Below are 18,708 nucleotides of genomic sequence, written 5' to 3'. Positions count from 1 at the left end.
CTGCTTTTTCACATAATTCCAGGTGATAGTAAATAACATTAATCTATACTAATAAAAGGCAAAGCCCTCACTCACTCACTCACTCACTCACTCACTCACTCACTCATCACTAATTCTCCAACTTCCCGTGTAGGTAGAAGGCTGAAATTTGGCAGGCTCATTCCTTACAGCTTACTTACAAAAGTTGGACAGGTTTCATTTCGAAATTCTACGCCTAATGGTCATAACTGGAAGGTATTTTTCTCCATTAACTGTAATGGAGTAGAGCTGCAAAGACGTAGGGGGCGGAGTTTCGTGTGACATCATCACGCCTCCCACGTAATCACGTGAACTGACTGTCAACGCAGTACGTAGAAAACCAGGAAGACCTACAAAAAGCGCTTAAGAAAACATGCATTATATAATTGAGAAGGTAGCGAAACAATAAGAAGCGAGCGAGTGGCATATACTACCATATTCATGAGTGCTGCTACCTCGGAAAGAAAGCAAGGTGTAAACCTAAACTTTAAATTAAGTTCATAGACAGGCTACCGCTGGCGTTTCACATGCCCACAGGTAATGCGGGATACAAGTTTAATGAGAGGATGCAGGATATAAACGAGAGTTTTGATCACTTTGTAACTAAGTTAAAATTGTAGGTGAAGGGTGTGCTTATGCAAATTCCGAGACTGTGTTTGTGGGGATTGACAGTTAAGGGGTGGGGAGTCACGTCATCATCTCCCCTCCCATTTACCTCAAGTTAATACACACGCTGAGTTTCTCCACACTGAATCCTCCAGGCACTACTTACAAAAGGTCACATTGACAAGCGTGTTACGCTATTTTTAAAATCTTTCCTTTTCTTAGCACAAGCACAGCTGAGAAGCTTCGATGCATGTGCTCCATAACGCGTTGAAAAATAATGCATTTAATCACACTTTGCATTACAAGCAAAGGGGAGCTTTTGTCAATGCATGATTTCCTGGTACACGATTACATTGATCAGCACATCCCGATTCATTTTACCCTCGCACCACCTTAGTTTGAGAAGAAGTATGAAAAAATATGAGGTTAACACAGAAAAACAGATCACCAATTCAAGCTTTATGAATAATCGATTCGCCATCAATAATTGTTTTGGTAAAGCCATCCTCCTTCCATTTTATAATTTTTCCGCCACTAGCCATGATTAAATGAACGGTAAAAAGTAAGAGCGGCGAGGGTGACTTATTTAGGCAGGAATATATATGATAGCAACACTCATGACAATGTCAATCATGTTACGTTATTATTAAAATGTTTCCTTTTCTTTTTCATTACTTCTTTAACACACTACTTCTCCGCTGCGAGGCGCGGGTATTTTGCTATATATATAATATATGAATTACCTCCAAAGAGCGCTGAGACTTTTGATATCATGAACGTGTGTACAAAAGGGGTCTCCTGCCCAGCAAAAGTCGAGTAGCCAGCGCGCGTGCATAGCTGTGCCAGCTTTTGAGACGCTGACTGCGCTTCTGCCTTAAGTCAAAGTGAGCACTTTTAATTTTTTTCATCCGCCCCCTGAGCTATAGCCCAGACAAGTGCAAACACGGGACCCCTTTTCTACACCACGGCAAAATAATATTAAGGCGATTCACACTTTCTTTTGCACGTATACGATTATCAGGTCCTCAGCTCGGATTATGAACACACGCATACGAGTGGAGGACTCACAGTGCCATCACAGCCGATTAATGGCGGGGCGTCTCACCAGTCTACACAAGACCCACCGCGACGGTCCCAAAAGGCGATCATAATGTCAGCGAACACATCTCTCTATACTATATAAAAGAAAAAGGCAACTTTCCTTTCTTTACACCTTTTTTCCTTTTATCCCAAACCAAAGCCTTTCTCTCTTAACACGGCAGAGGACACAAAAATAATTTTCTTTAATTGCCGGTAAGGCACATTACCAGAGGCACAAATTTGAACGTTCACATAGAAAATGTAATTTCTATACCACAGCCGTCGTGTAGCGCCTTTCAAAAGGGATCTACTACCGAGAGATGATCCATATACATTTTAGCTGCTGTTAGTTACTTACCTGTTTTGTTACACAGTCTTTAAAATGTAGTTTACCCAAACCACTCCAGTAGTGCTCAATGTACCTGTACTTCTTAAAACGTTAATGTTTTACTGTTTAATAACTTATAGACTATATTTCATTATTTTTCCCTTGCACTCAGTGACCAAAGCTATACACACACATATAGACACATACAAACATACACACAAGTATATGTATGTGTATATATATGTATGTATGTATATATATATATATATATATATACACACACACCCCTATCTAGATTATATATATATATACTGTATACACACACACACACACACATACATACATACATACACACATATATATAATTTGTGTGTGTGTATATATGATTTAGATAGGTATGTATATATATATATGTGTATATGTAGATATGTATATAGATATGTAGATATGAAGATATGTATGTGTATATATATGTGTATATATGTATGTATGTGTATGTGTGTGTGTGTATGTGTGTGTGTGTGTGTGTGTGTATATATATGACAGCAGCAATCCAAGCTGTGAGAAAACAGTTAAAAGGAGGCGTGTCAGACGTCGTGGTACATTTTCTGATGCAGCTACCGAAAACAACTTTGTGACGCTGCCGCCAAATACACAAAACAATTACTTTGACAATCATGTTACATTATTTTTAAAATGTTTCCTTTTCTTTTTCATAACTTCTTTAACACACTACTTCTCTGCAAGCTGGTATATATATATATATATATATATATATATATATATATATATATATATATATATATATATATATATATATATATATATATAGATAGATAGATAGATAGATAGATATGAGAACAACACTCATATCAATGACAAAACAATTACATTAACAATCATGTTACGTTATTTTTAAAATTTTTCCTTTTCTTTTCATAACTTCTTTTACACACTACTTCTCCACTGCCAAGCTCGGGTATATATATACTGTATATATATATATATATATATATACAGTATATATATATATATATATATATATATATATATATATATATAGATAGATAGATATGAGAACAACACTCATATCAATGACAAAACAATTACATAAACAATCATGTTATGTTATTTTTAAAATGTTTCCTTTTCTTTTTCATAACTTCTTTAACACACTACTTCTCCGCTGCGAAGCGCGGGTATTCTGCTAGTTCTTTCAATAAATGGCATTAGTAAAAACGAAAAAGAAAGTGTTATATATTAAGTCAGTTGACCTTTGTCTAATTTTACATTTTGTCAGAGGAGCAGAACATTCTATATCAAAAAATAACAATAATAGAGGCAAGCATAAATTATTAGATTGAACTGCACAGAAATATATTTTAATGACAAATAGTAAATAAAACTAAAAAAATATTTTATATTGCTAATATTATTAATCACATTGATTACAATTCAGTTGCACAGTAGAGCAATATGGGAGATATATATGTTTGTATTCATACTTAATAGCTATTAATTCCAACTCCCAAATGAAGCTGGTGCCCTTTCCTGGGCTGTTTCCTGCCTTGCACTAAGTGCTTCAATGGTAGGCTCCAGGCCCCACAGTTCTGATTTGGGTTAAAAAGGTCTGAGAATGTCGTGCTATGTCATGTTCTTGCTATACAATTATTTCAGTGCTTGTTATTAAATTAGATGACATAGCACTGTGTTCTTAAGAAGAAGAAATATCCTTACTTATATTTCTAAAAATAAGGTTATTTTAAACGTGTTCTTTACCAATGCTTTATTCTAATAATCACTTGGGTGTTTATCGATGGCACACCAGATTTTTCAACCTAAATATTGTGCATAATATTAAAAAAGAGCATTTTTAGGTCAAAGGTTTTTGGGTTTAGGAAAGCTGTGAACAAACATGGGTGATACTTTTTGAAAATAGCACTTGACAGATTGACTTTATGTACTGGAAAAATGTGATTGCTTACATATTTTTATAATTCTTACTGGAAATATTACAGAAAAATTACATTTTACAGACTGAAGAAAGTCACACATGCTTGTGGGTAGGTAAGCACATAGATAGTTTTCTTTTTTCTTAACTGTATTATCTCTTAAATGGTCTCAGGACACCTTATTTGATAGATACAGTGATGCAACATAATGACATTCTTAACCCTGGTAAATCCATTTCAGAGTTTAGAACAAAATCAAACATAAGCACAATCAGCCAGGTGTAGGATTCAAAGTCAGAGTCCATGAGGCAGCAGTGTTATGTCCTACAGAGTGCATTATACATAAACAAAACTCTATAGGCTGTTATAGTTTACTATTTCTATTATTTCTGTGCTGCATTAATTTTATCATCCCAAAACACTTCTTAGTTTTTTGTTTTTCTGCTAATAGAAAAAAAATCTGCAGTTTCAGTTTAACTTTGATTAATATTATCTTTTGAACCTATTTAATGTTTTGGATCAGACAATTGGCCTCCACGACTCTACGATTTCTTGGATGAGTTCAGTAAGTGCTAATTATAAGATGAAAGACAAAATCAATATTTAACTATCATGCTTCTAAGGGTTAAGGAGAGATCACATTACAGAAATAAATCTGAGTTCTGACATTATAAGAATTGCCGATTCAAAAAAAATACTTTGTTCTTAATTATGTTCCACTACATCTGAACTAGTGTGGTGCTGAGGTATCAACAACAACGACAACAACATTTATTTATAGTGTACATTTTCATACAAAAAGTAGCTCAAAGTGCTTTAATTTCCATAATGAAGAAAATAAAAATAAAAGACAAAATAAGAAATTAAAATAAGACAAGATTAGTTAACATAAAAAAGGAGTAAGGTCCGATGGCTAGGGTGGACAGAAAAAACAAAAAAAAACTCCAGATGGCTGGAGAAAAAAATAAAATCTGCAGGGGTTCCAGGCCATGGGACTGCCCAGTCCCCTCTGGGCATTCTACCTAACATAAATGAAACAGTCGTCTTTGGATTTAGGGTTCTCACGGAGTCACTTGATGTTGATGGTCATACAGACTTCTGTCTTTTAATCCATCCATCATTGTTGGAACATCACGGTGCTTTGAGTAGATGGTGGTGGCTTGGACACCGGAAAAGGTAACAGAGGAGAGATAGGGGTTAGTACAGATTTTAGAGCCACCATGAATAGTTATTATAATGAGTTGGATATACAGAGTATCAGGATTTTAATTACAGTGAAGTTATAAGAAAGCCATGTTAAAGTAATGTGTTTTCAGCAGTGTTTTAAAGTGCTCTACTGTATTAGCTTGGCGAATTCCTATTGGCAGGCTATTCCAGATTTTAGGTGCATAGCAGCAGAAGGCCGCCTCACCACTTCATTTAAGTTTTGTTCTTGGAATTCTAAGGAGACACTCATTTGAGGATCTGAGGTTACAATTTGGCATATAAGGTGTCAGACATTCTGATATATAAGATGGGGCGAGATTATTTATGGCTTTAAATATCACCCATTGCATAGCTGCACTTGGGTCCTAATCTGGATCCTGAGTTGGTTTGTTGTGTGGTGTGTGCGGCAATGCACTGTATCAGTGCATGCTTCTAACCTGAGTTGAGAGTTCTTAATTAGAACTCAGTCCAAATCATCTTTTGTAGTTTCACACTACTTAAAAGAGCTACTCATTAGTCTGATTTATAAGAATTTCAAATCAAACCACTTTTTTTTTCTAATTTCTTTATTGCATAATCCCTGAATTCTTTGCTAGTTTCCCCTAGAATTTCTTTTATCAGTACCCTTTTTTAATTCCATATGTTTGTGTTTATTCCACTCATATTGTCCTCTTTGACACATTTTTCAATATCCACATTCTCTTTCCTAATCTCTGAAATTCCTTTTTTGTTATACCTTATTTTCATTTCCTCAGTTATTTTTTAGTTCCCAAATATATTCCTAAATTTGTCACAAGACATTGGCCATGCCTTATGAGTAATCTGCTCATTCCTCCTTTGGATATTTAGGATTTCAAACTAGTATTCTTTTATATTGTGCTGAATTTCCTGGAATCACTTCCTGAGTTTTAGACAATTCATCCCTTTGTGTTCTTTTTCTGCAATTATCTTGCATATTTTCTTTGAGACTCCCTCTCTTTTTTATACAAACTTTCCATTTACTCTCATTTTTCTTGCTTTCCTTTAATATTTTTCTGATAAACATTTAATGTTTTTCTACACACATATATATATATATATATATATATATATATATATATATATATATATATATATATATATATATATATATATATATATATATATATATTCAAGGCATTCGTAGTCTGAATCACAATCTGATTGTATGGGTGGTTACTTACCAGGTAACACTTGTGGTTGGTCAGCAAGTCGGCTAACGTCCGCCACAGTGCCCTCTTTCAGTTGCAAGAAGCAGATCATAGAATGGTTGAAATAGTTTTACTGTCAAATAATGCAAAGAGTACACAACATGTGTTTGCCTAATTCTGGGCTCATCAGGCTACATAGAGCCCAGAATTAGGGCTAAACACGGTCGCTACTCTTTGCATTATTTGACAGTAAAACTATTTCTTTTTTTATTTTATTTTATTTTATTGCACTCCATACAAAGCAAAACTATTTCAACCATATATATATATATATATATATATTGTCACAAAAGCCACGATGAGACAAACCAAGGTTTGGGGCAGCCACCCGTACAATTTGTTTTCCTGGCTGCAAATTGTTCTTTTCAAATGATGGCACTGCTGTGCACAAAACCGAGTCCAATACAGAACTGAGGGCATAGGGAAAAGGAGGAGGTTTTTAAAGGGGAAGACAGGAAGTGAGATCATAGGGGTCGGGCTCATTGAGGTCTTCATTCATTGGGTCGAACCCGGATGTGACATCACAGGGGCCAGAGCTGGCAAGGTCTCCTTCGATAGGCTCGGTCCTGGAAGTGATGTCAGGAGAGCCAGGCGGAATCCCCCCGGAACAGCCTGCAGTCAAGGAAGAAAAAGAGTCAGTGCACTCTCCCACATCCTGGTATGTCTCAGAACTGTCCTTACTCGAGCCCTTTAGCTGCCTCCCATGCGCATGTGTGTGACAATATATAATGTGAGTGTGTGTGTGAGTACTGACTTGACTGCCTTACTCACTTACCTAATCATGAAAAAACACTATTTAGCTTTAGGTTTAAAAGTTGAAATTTGGCAGAGTTGCAGAACTAGGTCAGAAGGTTTCAGATAGGAACTAACATTTCATTACTTCAGTATTTAGAGGTAGACCACCTCCCCATAGAAAAACCTAAATTTTGTGACTTTATAGAGAAAATAAAATTAAATGACCCTTGTGTTTTTTTTATTTATTGCTATTATTTGTTGATTTTTGTCTATATTGATATTGTACTGTGTAAACTGCTAAACTGGTAAACCCAGAAGATAGAGGAGCAGCCGCTCAACAGCCTGTTTTATGGCATGCCGGTTTATGCAAATGAAGGCCTCCAGCAGAGCCAGTGAGCAGTGCAGACAAACAGTACCACTGATCAATAGAATGGACTGATGAGTGAAGGAGGGGAAGCTTAGAAAGGAAAGAGACATGGCATTGACATGTGATGTGCAGATGGAGCTGTGAAGTGAATGGAAAGGGGAAAGATGCACTAAAAAGAAAGCTGTCGTTTCCTGACATAATGCCTGTTTTAAGTTGTATATTGGTTTTGATTAATTAAAATAGAATAATTTTTGATTGATAATGTAATAATTTAAAACTGTATATTATGTGTAAAGACAGATGGAAATTGTTTATTTTCTGTCATTATGCAAATATATTACATATGTATTAGGTTTAAAAATTCGGCATCATATTGTGAAATCTATAATGAGACAGTAGGAGTGATTCCAAGTTTTCTCATATAACACAAATGCTGACAATTACAATGATGTTATAATGTTTATAAATCATATGCAAAATCCTTCAACCTACTCTGCCACTTGTAAATTTTTAGTTGCATCAGCAAGTTTTACAAATCTACAGAAATGGTGTATTATTCATTAAATTTGCGGTAGAAGTTTGAACAGTTCAAAGATTGCAATTCACAGGAGTCTTCCACCGAGGTTATTTTGTTGATTACAAACCTGTTTGCTACTATTGATCTTGCTCAAACCCAAAATTGGTTACATCAAACATCTCAATTAAGCATTTTTTTTGCTTATTTGATGTGACCAAGAAACTTTAAAATTATACTAATCAAACAGGAAAACAGAAGTGCCATATTAGATATACAGACTGTATCAGACAAAATCAGTTTTAAAAATTTATAGCTGAATGGCTTTATTAGTTTTGTGAACAAGGCGATTGCCAAGGGTGACAAAATTTTGGGAGTGGGCAGCATTTTTTTAAACAATACAGACTCTGACTTACAAACACTCGGACTCAATATGTCTGTCCAAGTATGCATAATATTATTTTCTCATACTAGCAATGTTTTGTCTTAACATCTGATGACCTACACAATCCAGCAATGAAAAGAACAACAACAATAATGATAATGAAGATAATAATAATACACAAACTGCAGCATAGAAGTCACAGACAAAATGATTGCGGTGCTTGAATACACTGCTTAAAGACAGATTACCCCAAACTATAAACATCTCTGACGTGTTTAAACTTAGAAAATATTGTCCTCGTTCATCAACATCTGTGACATTCGCTCTTAGTGCGCTAAAAAAGTTCTCCATATTCCATCTCTGACTAGAAAAAGTACTCTCTGAAGTTGTCGATTGATTGGATAGTTATTTTTGTTGGGAACTGGAGACAAAAACATTCCAATGAGCCCCAAAAAGACACAGAAATGCCCAACACAGTCCCAGGTTCAAATAAAAGAATTTTTATTACACACCGTGTCTTACAGCCAATAATCACACAATCCAAGGACAAGTTGGATGTCTTGTCTCTCCTTCCACTTTCCAGGTTGCTTCTCAACTCTGACTCTGACTGTGAGGCAGGACCCAGGAATGCTTCTGGTAAAATATGTGTTTCCTATTGGTAACACTCCAAAAAAAAAAATCTCTCCTTACTCGTTTTCAATAATCCATGTTTGATATCTATTCATAGACTCAAAACGTGCACAAGGCTTGCCTTTTGCTAAAATATTATTAGTAGTTACTTCTAGAATTATACACATGCTCATAATCATGAAACCTAATCCACATTGGGAAGGACTTTTAGAACTGAAGACAAGGTGGAGAGACGGGTCATAGAACAACTTTAAGACAATTAACTTTGCGTTATGGGTGAAAAATCCTGGCAAACATAAGGAGAACATGCAAATTCCACACAGACAGTATTCTGACCCAAGATTATAATGGCTCTAAGGCAGCAGCATTACCCATTGCACTGCCCTTACCAGTATACTATGTATTTAAGGGAGGTTGCAAAAATGTGTCATATCCTGAAGTAGCTAAAGAAATAATGGTCCTAAGCACTAAATGTGACCTAGAGAATTTTTTTGCGCTAGATTCTGTTTTAATAAGAGCTTGAGGTGAGCGTGTTTAAATGTAAATAATTGTTTTGCATATGTTTTATTTGCTTTCTCAAACTTTGTGGGCCCTGGAAAAAGTTCTATGTAGCTGTCATTCTTATAATTTATTTGCATGCAGTCATTTAATTCAAGGTATGTGTTTGTTAAAATCCAATGGACCTAATGTTCAAGTCATTGCTTTTGTTAAAATGCTTTTCATTATATTGTCTGTTAATTTTAACATTTAATTCTTAATCTCTTTCATGATGTCTTTCATGTTGCACCCTCCCTATTATACTTTTATTTTCAGTGAATGAGTTATTTGTATTTGATTTTACAAGCATTTCATTGATATGGAGGAGCATATTTAATAAAATATTGATCACTTGACTTAAAAGAAAGTTGAAGTGTGACTTTTTTAATTTGAATTTTAATGGAAATCATGCAAAAGCAAACTTTAGCTTTGTGTTAAGTGTGTACCTTACTAACATCAATAAGTTAGTTTGTAATTAATTAATTGTAATTTTAAGTGAAGCTTTTTTTTTTTATAAAGTCTTTCATAAAATATTGTGTTACATTTTTTACAATCCTCGGTTGCTGTGCACAGTTTAATCTTATAACAGTTGCTGTCTGGAATTAAGACAGTCAGACACTTTAATAACATAGTTTGAGTCCTTAATCAGATGCGTTCATGAATGCATTTAATTGCCTGTACTGTCTTGCTGCACCCCAACCCAGCGATTCTAGGAATAGGACAAAATAGAAGCATCAGAATCTGAAAAGTCAGATAGCCAGCTGCAGCTGTGAATCCTCCTTCATTAAAATCAAAGAGGGCAATACCATCATTTACAGCTCATAAGATAAATTCAGATAAGGAGTGTATGCACAATGTGTTTATTATGATATTGTTTGTTGTAGTGAGCATTTAAATTACACCAATATTAAAAAACTCATTTTGGTAAATAAGAAAATCATGCCATTCATACTGGTTTGTGAAGATAGCTTTTCACATGATTTTTTATTTATTATAAACATTCAAAATCACATACTGTTTCTTTAAGAACAAGCAGCACGATGGAGCATTAGGTAGCACTGCTGCCACATACACCCTGCTTCCAGGATTTGAACTTCATACTCGTTTGTGTGTTTCTGTATTTGTAGTGTGTATTTCTTTGTGTTCGCTTGTTTTTTCCTGCCATATCCCCATCCCCAAAAATGTGCCCGATTGGGTTGACTGGCAATTTTAAATGAACCCTTTTTGGTTGTGTGAAAGAGTGGGCTCATCAATGGACAGGCGCCCCCACCAGGGCCCTTACCTGCCTTGTTCCCAATGGCATAAGATGGTGTTTGGCCTGAATTGAAGTAAGTGGGTTTTGAGAATGTTATATATGTTTCTACTCTCTAGTATTTGATAATAATTTAGCATTTGAGTGTTCTTTATTGGGTGCTAATGCTTGAGAGCTGTTCTTAACACACGTCACCTTCTCTTTCTAACAAGGAACACTAGACTTGATGGCGATTGCTCTGTTTGGTAACACATTAAAATCCACTTCAAGTTTATATTTTTTAAAAAAGATGTATGTCTCAAAGTTTACAAGTGTTCCGAGCTATTTGGTTTTTTTATTGCTCAATTTACTCATAGAATTAAGTATTTTTGACAAATAAACGATTATATTTCTGCAGGTAGCTTTGGTATTGTTGTGTAAACACTGAATAATAATTATGTGAAAGGGAAAAACCCACTCGTCAGTTGTATGATAGTGTTAATAAGACCTTATCAGTGCTTCGCAGATGTGTAGTCAACAAAGACACGGAATCCAAACTGGGAAACTCATTAGAATTGTGGGAATCACGCGGATTGCTTTTGATAAAAATAAAGTCACAATATGTTTATTTATGGAAAGGATTATTTATTTCATTACCCAATTTTGTTTTAAAGAAATTTTTGGCAAAAGCATTTACTACTTTCAAGAACAATATTTTTGTTAGTTCTTTTAGTAAATAGGTTTATACTATAAAAAGTGTAATTATCAAATGTTAAAGTGAGATGTTGCAAAATTGTAAATTAAATCAAAGCTATAATTTGTTTCAATACTTGCAAAATCATGACATGTTTAATGTATTCTTTTGATTCTAACTTTTTATTTTGCTCAATTGATGATTACCCTGCACACATCTTATGAGAGAAGTACGCTTACACATATTTACATTTAGATTTATTTGATTGGCAGATGCTTTTATCCAAAACGACTTACAAAAGAGGTAAACACAATCGAGTAACATTAGGCTAGGGCCTGTCTATTCAGTTAAACAGCAGTTAAACTTAATGTAGCAACAAATCAACTAACAGTAAGAAGGATCACAGAGCATTCTTTTTCTTTCTTCTCAATCAATTAGACAGATATTCATAGGACAGTTTGGTTTTCAATTGTTTCTTAAATACATTGAGGGAGTCAACAGTAGAAATGGAGTTGGGCAGCTAATTTCACCAACTAGGAACTACACAGGAAAAGAGTCTGAATTGAGACTTGATGCCACACACAGGTGGTATCACCAAACGCCGTTCACTGGCAGACCGAAGTGCGCGAGAAGGGGCATAGCACCCCACCAATGTCTCCATATACGCAGGTGCTGACCCATTGACTGCTCTGTTGGCAGGCATCACTGATTTGAATTTAATGTGTGATGCAACAGGGAGCCAATGTAGCAAGCTGGAGAGAGGAGTAACTTGAGCTTGTCTCAGGTGATTAAATACAAGAAGAATGGCTGCATTTTGGACCACCTGTATTGGCTTGATAGCATATGCTGGGTACCTCTGTCAGAAGTGAGTTGCAGTAGTCCAGACGCAACAAGACCAAAGCCTGGACCAGAAGTAGTGCCGCATATTCTGTCAAAAAAGATCTGATCTTGTGAATGTTGTAAAGTGTGAACCTGTATTTACAAGAAAGAGTAGAAATGTGCTCAGAAAAAGACAGCTGCTCATTAATCACCATCTCAAGGTTGTGTACTGACTTGCCAGATGTTAGTGACAGTGAGCCAAGCTCTGCAGAGATGGTTAGTTCAACAGACTGGCTGGCAGTGATCTCAAGAAGCTCAGTTTTTGCCAGGTTGAGGTATAGATTGTGGGCCTTCATCCAGGTTAAGGGTGTGAGTGGGAGAAATGGCCCCCACGATCTGAACCAGAGCGATGTTTTGTTATTGGACTTCTGTGCTTGTCACGGATTGCCCATAACGAACACAATGCTCAAGCATAGGGGTGTTCACATGTGCACTTGGCACCTGGACACCCTAGGCCTCAGTTCAATGATCGACTGTGTGGTCATGTCATCGGACTTGCGGCCACATGTCTTGGACACTCGGGTGAAGAGAGGGGCAGAGCTGTCAAATGATCACCACCTGGTGGTGAGTTGGCTTCGATGGTGGGGGAGAATGCGTGTCCCCTGTCAGATGTAGCCTCAACTCCCACCTCCCGCAGAACTTCGACCATGTCCCGAGGGAGGTGGGGGACATTGAGTCTGAATGGGCCATGTTCTGTGCCTCTATTGTTGTAGCAGCTGACCGGAGCTGTGGCCGTAAGGTGTTCGGTGCCTGTCATGGCAGCAGTCTCCAAACCTGTTGGTGGACAACAGCGGTGTGGGATGCCGTCAAGCTGAAGAAGAAGTCCTACAGGACCTTTTTGTCCTGTGAGACTCTGGAGGCAGCTAATAGGTACCGGCAGGCCAAGTGGAATGCGGCTTCGGTGGTTGCTGAGGCAAAAACTCGGGCATGGGAGGAGTTTGGGGAGGCCATAGAGAACGACTTCCAGACGGCTACGAGGAGATTCTGGCCCACATTTCCGGCGTCTCAGGAGGAGGAAGCAGAGCAGAGTCAACACTTTATATGGTGTGGATGGTGCGCTGCTGACCTCGACTTGGGACGTTGTGGGTTGGTGGGGGAAGTGCTTTGAAGACCCCCTCAATCCCACTAACATGCCTTCCAGTGAGGGAGCAGAGCCTGGGGACTCGGAGGTGGACTCCCCCATCTCTGGGACTGAGGTGACCGAGGTGGTCAAAAAACTCCTTGGTGGCAGGGTTCCAGGAGTGGTTGAGATACGCCTGGAGTTCCTCAAGGCTCTGGATGTTGTAGGACTGTCTTGGTTGACACGCCTCTGCAACATCACATGGACATCGAGAACAGTGCCTCTGGATTGGCAGACCAGGGTGGTGGTCCCCCTCTTTAAGAAGGGGGGCCGGAGGGTGTGTTCCTACTACAGAGGGATCACACTCCTCAGCCTCCCTGGAAAAGTCTATTCGGGTGTCCTGGAGAGGAGGGTCCGTCAGATAGTCGAACCTTGTATTCAGGAGGAACAATGTGATTTTCGTAGTGGTCGTGGAACAGTGGACCAGCTCTACACCCTTGGCTGGGTCCTGGAGGGTGCATGGGAGTTTGGCCAACCAGTCTACATGTGTTTTGTGTACTTGGAAAAGGTGTTCGACTGTGTCCCTCAGGGAATCCGGTGGGGGGTGCTCTGAGAGAATCAGGTACCGGGCCCCTTGATAAGGGCTGTTCGGTCCCTGTACAACCAGTGTCAGAGCTTGGTCCGCATTGCTGGCGGTACGTTGAACCCGTTTCCGGTGAGAGTTGGACCCTGCCAGGGCTGCCCTTTGTCACTTATTCTGTTCATAACTTATATGGACAGAATTTCTTTGCAGCTGAGTGTGAAACAGCTGGGATGGGAACCAGCACCTCCAAATCTAAGACCATGGTCCCTAGCCGGGTGGAGTACCCTCTCAGGGTTTGGAGCGAGATCCTGACCCAAGTGGAGGAGTTCAAGTATCTCTGGGTCTTGTTCACAAGTGAGGGAAGAATGGAGCAGGAGATCGACAGGCGGATTGGTGCGACGTCCACTGTGATGTAGGCTCTGCATCGGTCTGTCATGGTGAAAAAGGAGCTGAGCAATAAGGCAAAGCTCTCAGTTTCACCAGTCGATCTACATTCCTACCCTCACCTATGGTCATGAGCTATGGGTAGTAACCAAAATGACGAGATCGCGAATACAAGCGGCTGGAATGAATTTCCTCTGAAGGGTGTCTGGGCTTTCCCTTAAAGATAGGGTGAGAAGCTCAGTCATCCGGGGGAGGTTTAGAGTAGAGCCACTGCTCCTCCACATCGAGAGGAGTCAAATGAGGTGGCTCGGGCATCTGATCAGGTTGCCTCCTGGACGCCTCCCTGGTGAGGTGTTCCAGGCACGTCTAACCGGGAGGAGGCCCCGGGAAAGACCCAGGACACGCTGGAGAGACTATGTCTCTCGGCTGGCCTGGGAACGCCTCAGGATTCCCCCAGAAGAGCTCGAAGAAGTGGGTTGGGGAGAGGGAAGTCTGGGCAACTCTGCTCAATCTGCTGCCCCTGCAACCCGATCTCGGATAAGCGGAAGAGGATGGATGAATGGATTAGATATTTGAACTAGACAATTATTTGGACAGGGTATTTTGATGATTTAAATATTTTGATTCTGTCTAATCACTTAACATATAACACTTTTTGTAACTCCTGCTTGTGTTCATATTCACTGCTAAATGAAGAAGTAGATTCTGTGAGCTTTGTTCATGTCCTTGGCTCCCACTTGACCTTCCTACCACTATATAGTACAATGTAATTTTCACCAGTGCATTAACTGAATGGTCCCATTCACAATCCCGTTGTTTGTGAATAAAGGCTGTTCTGTTATGGACACCAAGAAAGAAAGGCAATTGGTTAAAGAAAAATGAATTGGAACAAATAGGACAAGGCTAAGTCTATATCCTTAAGCAGACTCTAGTCAGATCATCATTAGAGGTGAAAAGATCCAACCAGCAAGTTCCGAAACACTTAGAGAAAAGTCCAACTCAGAATAACAGTACAAAAGTTTTCACACAACTTTGTTTTTATTTGGCCACAAAAAACAAATGCAAACAGTCCAAAAATTAAAAATGCAGCATTGTGAGGTGACACATTAATTCTTTGATCAGTTATTGGTAAAGTCATATGAAAGACGTCTGCAGTGAGTAGGCATAGTGGTGGCTTTAATATATGCTTCAGTGCGCCATGATTGTGCTTTGTTATCCCTGTTACTGCTTGAAATGATTTATTAAATATTTTAACTGTCTTGTGGTGGTCTAAACTGTTAGACAATTGTTAGACAATTGCTTACTTTGTAAAACCTGTTGCTACCATTTTGATCTAATTGTGGAACTTCACAGCTGCAATAAAATATACATCTGGTGCTTTTTTACTCTATGCAGTTGTAACTAATGGAGAAACAAAGAGCTCTATTCACAAGCTTTTATCTAATGGGAGTTAGGAGGGGAGGATGTGTGTCTGTTTAATAATGGTTAAATATGCATCGAGCAGATGGGGGGAAAAAGGAGAGAAAATAGCGGATGTATTCAGTTCAGTCTATTCTTATGTACTGTAGCTCCAATCCCAGGGAACATTCTAAGGGCACTGCATATTAGGTGGCTTGCATTTCATAGCACCCAGAATGAGACAGACAGGTAGCAAAACAAAAATACACACTAAAATAAATTTATCGTCAAAATATTGAATTAAAGAAATGATTCAATTTCTTAACTGGAGCAAACAAAGCAAAGTACTGTATTAATATTAATTATTCCTATCTATCTGTCTACATAGTTAACAAAAAAATAATATCCTTCTGTCTATAATTTGGCCTAGAATAACTTCATTTCAAAAGTAAGGTCATGTTTGGTTGGTAGCAGATCTGCAAATCAGATTTATGTGTCACTGTTAATTTTTAAAGCTGAAGATGTAGAGACATACCTGCTTTTTCACTGCTTTGAAATAACAGCAGTTTTCCTCAAAGGTTCAGTTGTTAGTCCTGGTGTTGCACATTTAGGGACTTTCCTTCACACATGCGCCCTTCCATCTGGCATGATTGCCCCTCACCAAATGGTGTTGATGTTTTCTCAGTCTCTGTGTGTCCTTTCATTCCTATCTTGTTTAACTGTAAAACATTGATGCATCTATTTTTTGAATAGGCAAGAGAAAGTAGAGTGAAATGACTCATTTTACTGGCTAACTAAATAGATTACAAATGTAAGCTTTGGAGGCAGCTAAGGCCCCTTCGTCAGGCAAGGTGTAACAAAGAAACTGAAAAATACTCTAGCTTGTATTGGGACAGCAAAGTGAGTTTTTTCTTTCATCTTAACAACCTTTTTGTTCAAATGTTAGCAAAATTAATAAACCTTAGATGAATTGACCCTGAAAGAAGAGAACAATGAACTATTAAAATGTAGAGATAAGATAACCATCACTAGAGAAAGTTCTGTAAGGTTTTTTTAAGTGCATTGTCTGCAAGATAGTTTTCTGATGTAGTCAGCTGGTCAATCAGTCTGTTATTCCACATATCTGGTCATAAAACTCTTGTCTCTATTCAGACCACTTTGTAGAGTACTGAATTTAAGCATAAGTTTGTATTGCCATTTTCTCTGCTCCTGTTGCATAGGCAAAACAGTTTTCCACAGAATTTCTGCTTAAGATATACCACCAGAAACAGCTAGACCCAGAAAAAACTGGAGAAACTAAAAATGGTATAATTTAGTAAGTTTCTCTACTTTTAAGTACCTTTCATTTTATTTTGCCTCCACAATGTGTGTGTATGTTTTTCTCTGTTCACATGGATTTTAATACGATTATCAATGAGTTGTTGGCTCCAACTTAACCTGTCTTCCCTCCCCTGCCTATTTTTCTTTATACCATGTTTATCAAGTTATGTTTCAGACAAAAACAAATTGTACCGTTTGTAGGCATGTGCATTTTATTAAGGAATAAGAAAGGTTAAAACAGGCTAGGAATTGTACAGATGGTATAAAATTCAGGTGTGTTCAGGGACTTGAAGGATTTGAAAGTTTGAGCATTTTACATTTTTTTACTTTCTTCACAAAATCAGTTATCACATTGTTGTTTATTAAACTCTGACCATGAATCATATTCAAAAATAACAGTACTTTATAACGTCATGTAGTTAAAACCATGGCTCAAATGGGCTTGTGTTGGTTCAATAACTGTCAGAGAGAGCAGATTCCAGTTCTAGTACTGTAAAACTGGCATTGATGACCTTGATCAGTGGGCTCTTGTTTAGGTATTAGTTAAGGGGAGCATGTGATTAATTGAAATTGAAATTTCTTAAACATAGCATTTTGAAAATATTCTCAAAGAGTACAAATCTTTTAAAGTCTCAAGATAAAATTGTTCTCACATTATATATCAGCACACTTAAACAAAACCAGTACTAGTGAATTGGGTACCTCTCAGGGATGTCCACTGAGCCATTTAAATTAACTGCAGGAATGGCATGTATTTAAATTGTATTTGTCACTTCCCTGTATTTTGTGCCTGATGTAATATAGCCCTAGAAATTGTACTCCTGGCTCCAGACCAGTATTTATATTAATTACCACTTTCTGCCTATAAAAAAATGCAATAACTAAACTATATTATTGTGAGAACCCTGTGTGTAAAAATACAAATAAGTACAAATATAGTGCGGTACCATGCACTGTAATTTAATGCACAGGGCTGTTAACATGTGGTTTTTGTCTTATTTGTATATTCATTTCTTGATTCATACCTTCTCTTTCATTTATTAAATTAGATTTCACATATTTTGATGCCATTACAAATACTATATAAACTGCTCTCTGAATTATTAACTGATGTTGAACTAACCAATTATGCCCTGTGGAAGATTAGTCTTCAAGCCATTATTGATTCCTCTCTTGTTCCCTTACTTCTGACGTAGGCTCCGGCTCCACATATCCCTGTAGCAGAATAAGAAACTTTCAGTAAAGTTTGAAGGGTTCTTCTGGTGTACTAACATCAGTATCTTCCTTCTGGTGTATACATAAAGCAAACAGGACTCTCAGCTTGTGTATTTCTGTGAAAAGGAAAGTGAATGAACTAGTGGACTCCAACTTTCTTTAATTGTTTGGAAAATGCCTTATGGCTGCAAAAATAATTGAACTAACAAGTAACAATCTTGAAAAAGTATGAGAAGAGAAAGGGAACTCATGATAACCTTGTCTGAACTATCAGAAAAAAGATCTGTAAAATCTTTATCTTTAACTATCAATATCTGATAGATCAAATGTCCTTGAATGTTACTGATGTTTTGGAAA

At 37.5% G+C, this 18,708-nt stretch overlaps 1 protein-coding gene across 3 annotated transcripts in view; it reads left to right on the top strand.

Annotated features, from left to right (window-relative positions):
* shank2b (SH3 and multiple ankyrin repeat domains 2b) overlaps window positions 1-18,708 on the top strand; it is a 1,055,424-nt gene that overhangs the window by 559,970 nt on the left and 476,746 nt on the right. The gene's annotated exons all lie outside the window — the stretch shown is intronic.

This window comes from Polypterus senegalus, chromosome 1 (assembly GCF_016835505.1).
Source record: "Polypterus senegalus isolate Bchr_013 chromosome 1, ASM1683550v1, whole genome shotgun sequence".
NCBI lineage: Eukaryota > Metazoa > Chordata > Cladistia > Polypteriformes > Polypteridae > Polypterus > Polypterus senegalus.
This window is presented reverse-complemented; position numbering and strand designations above follow the sequence as displayed.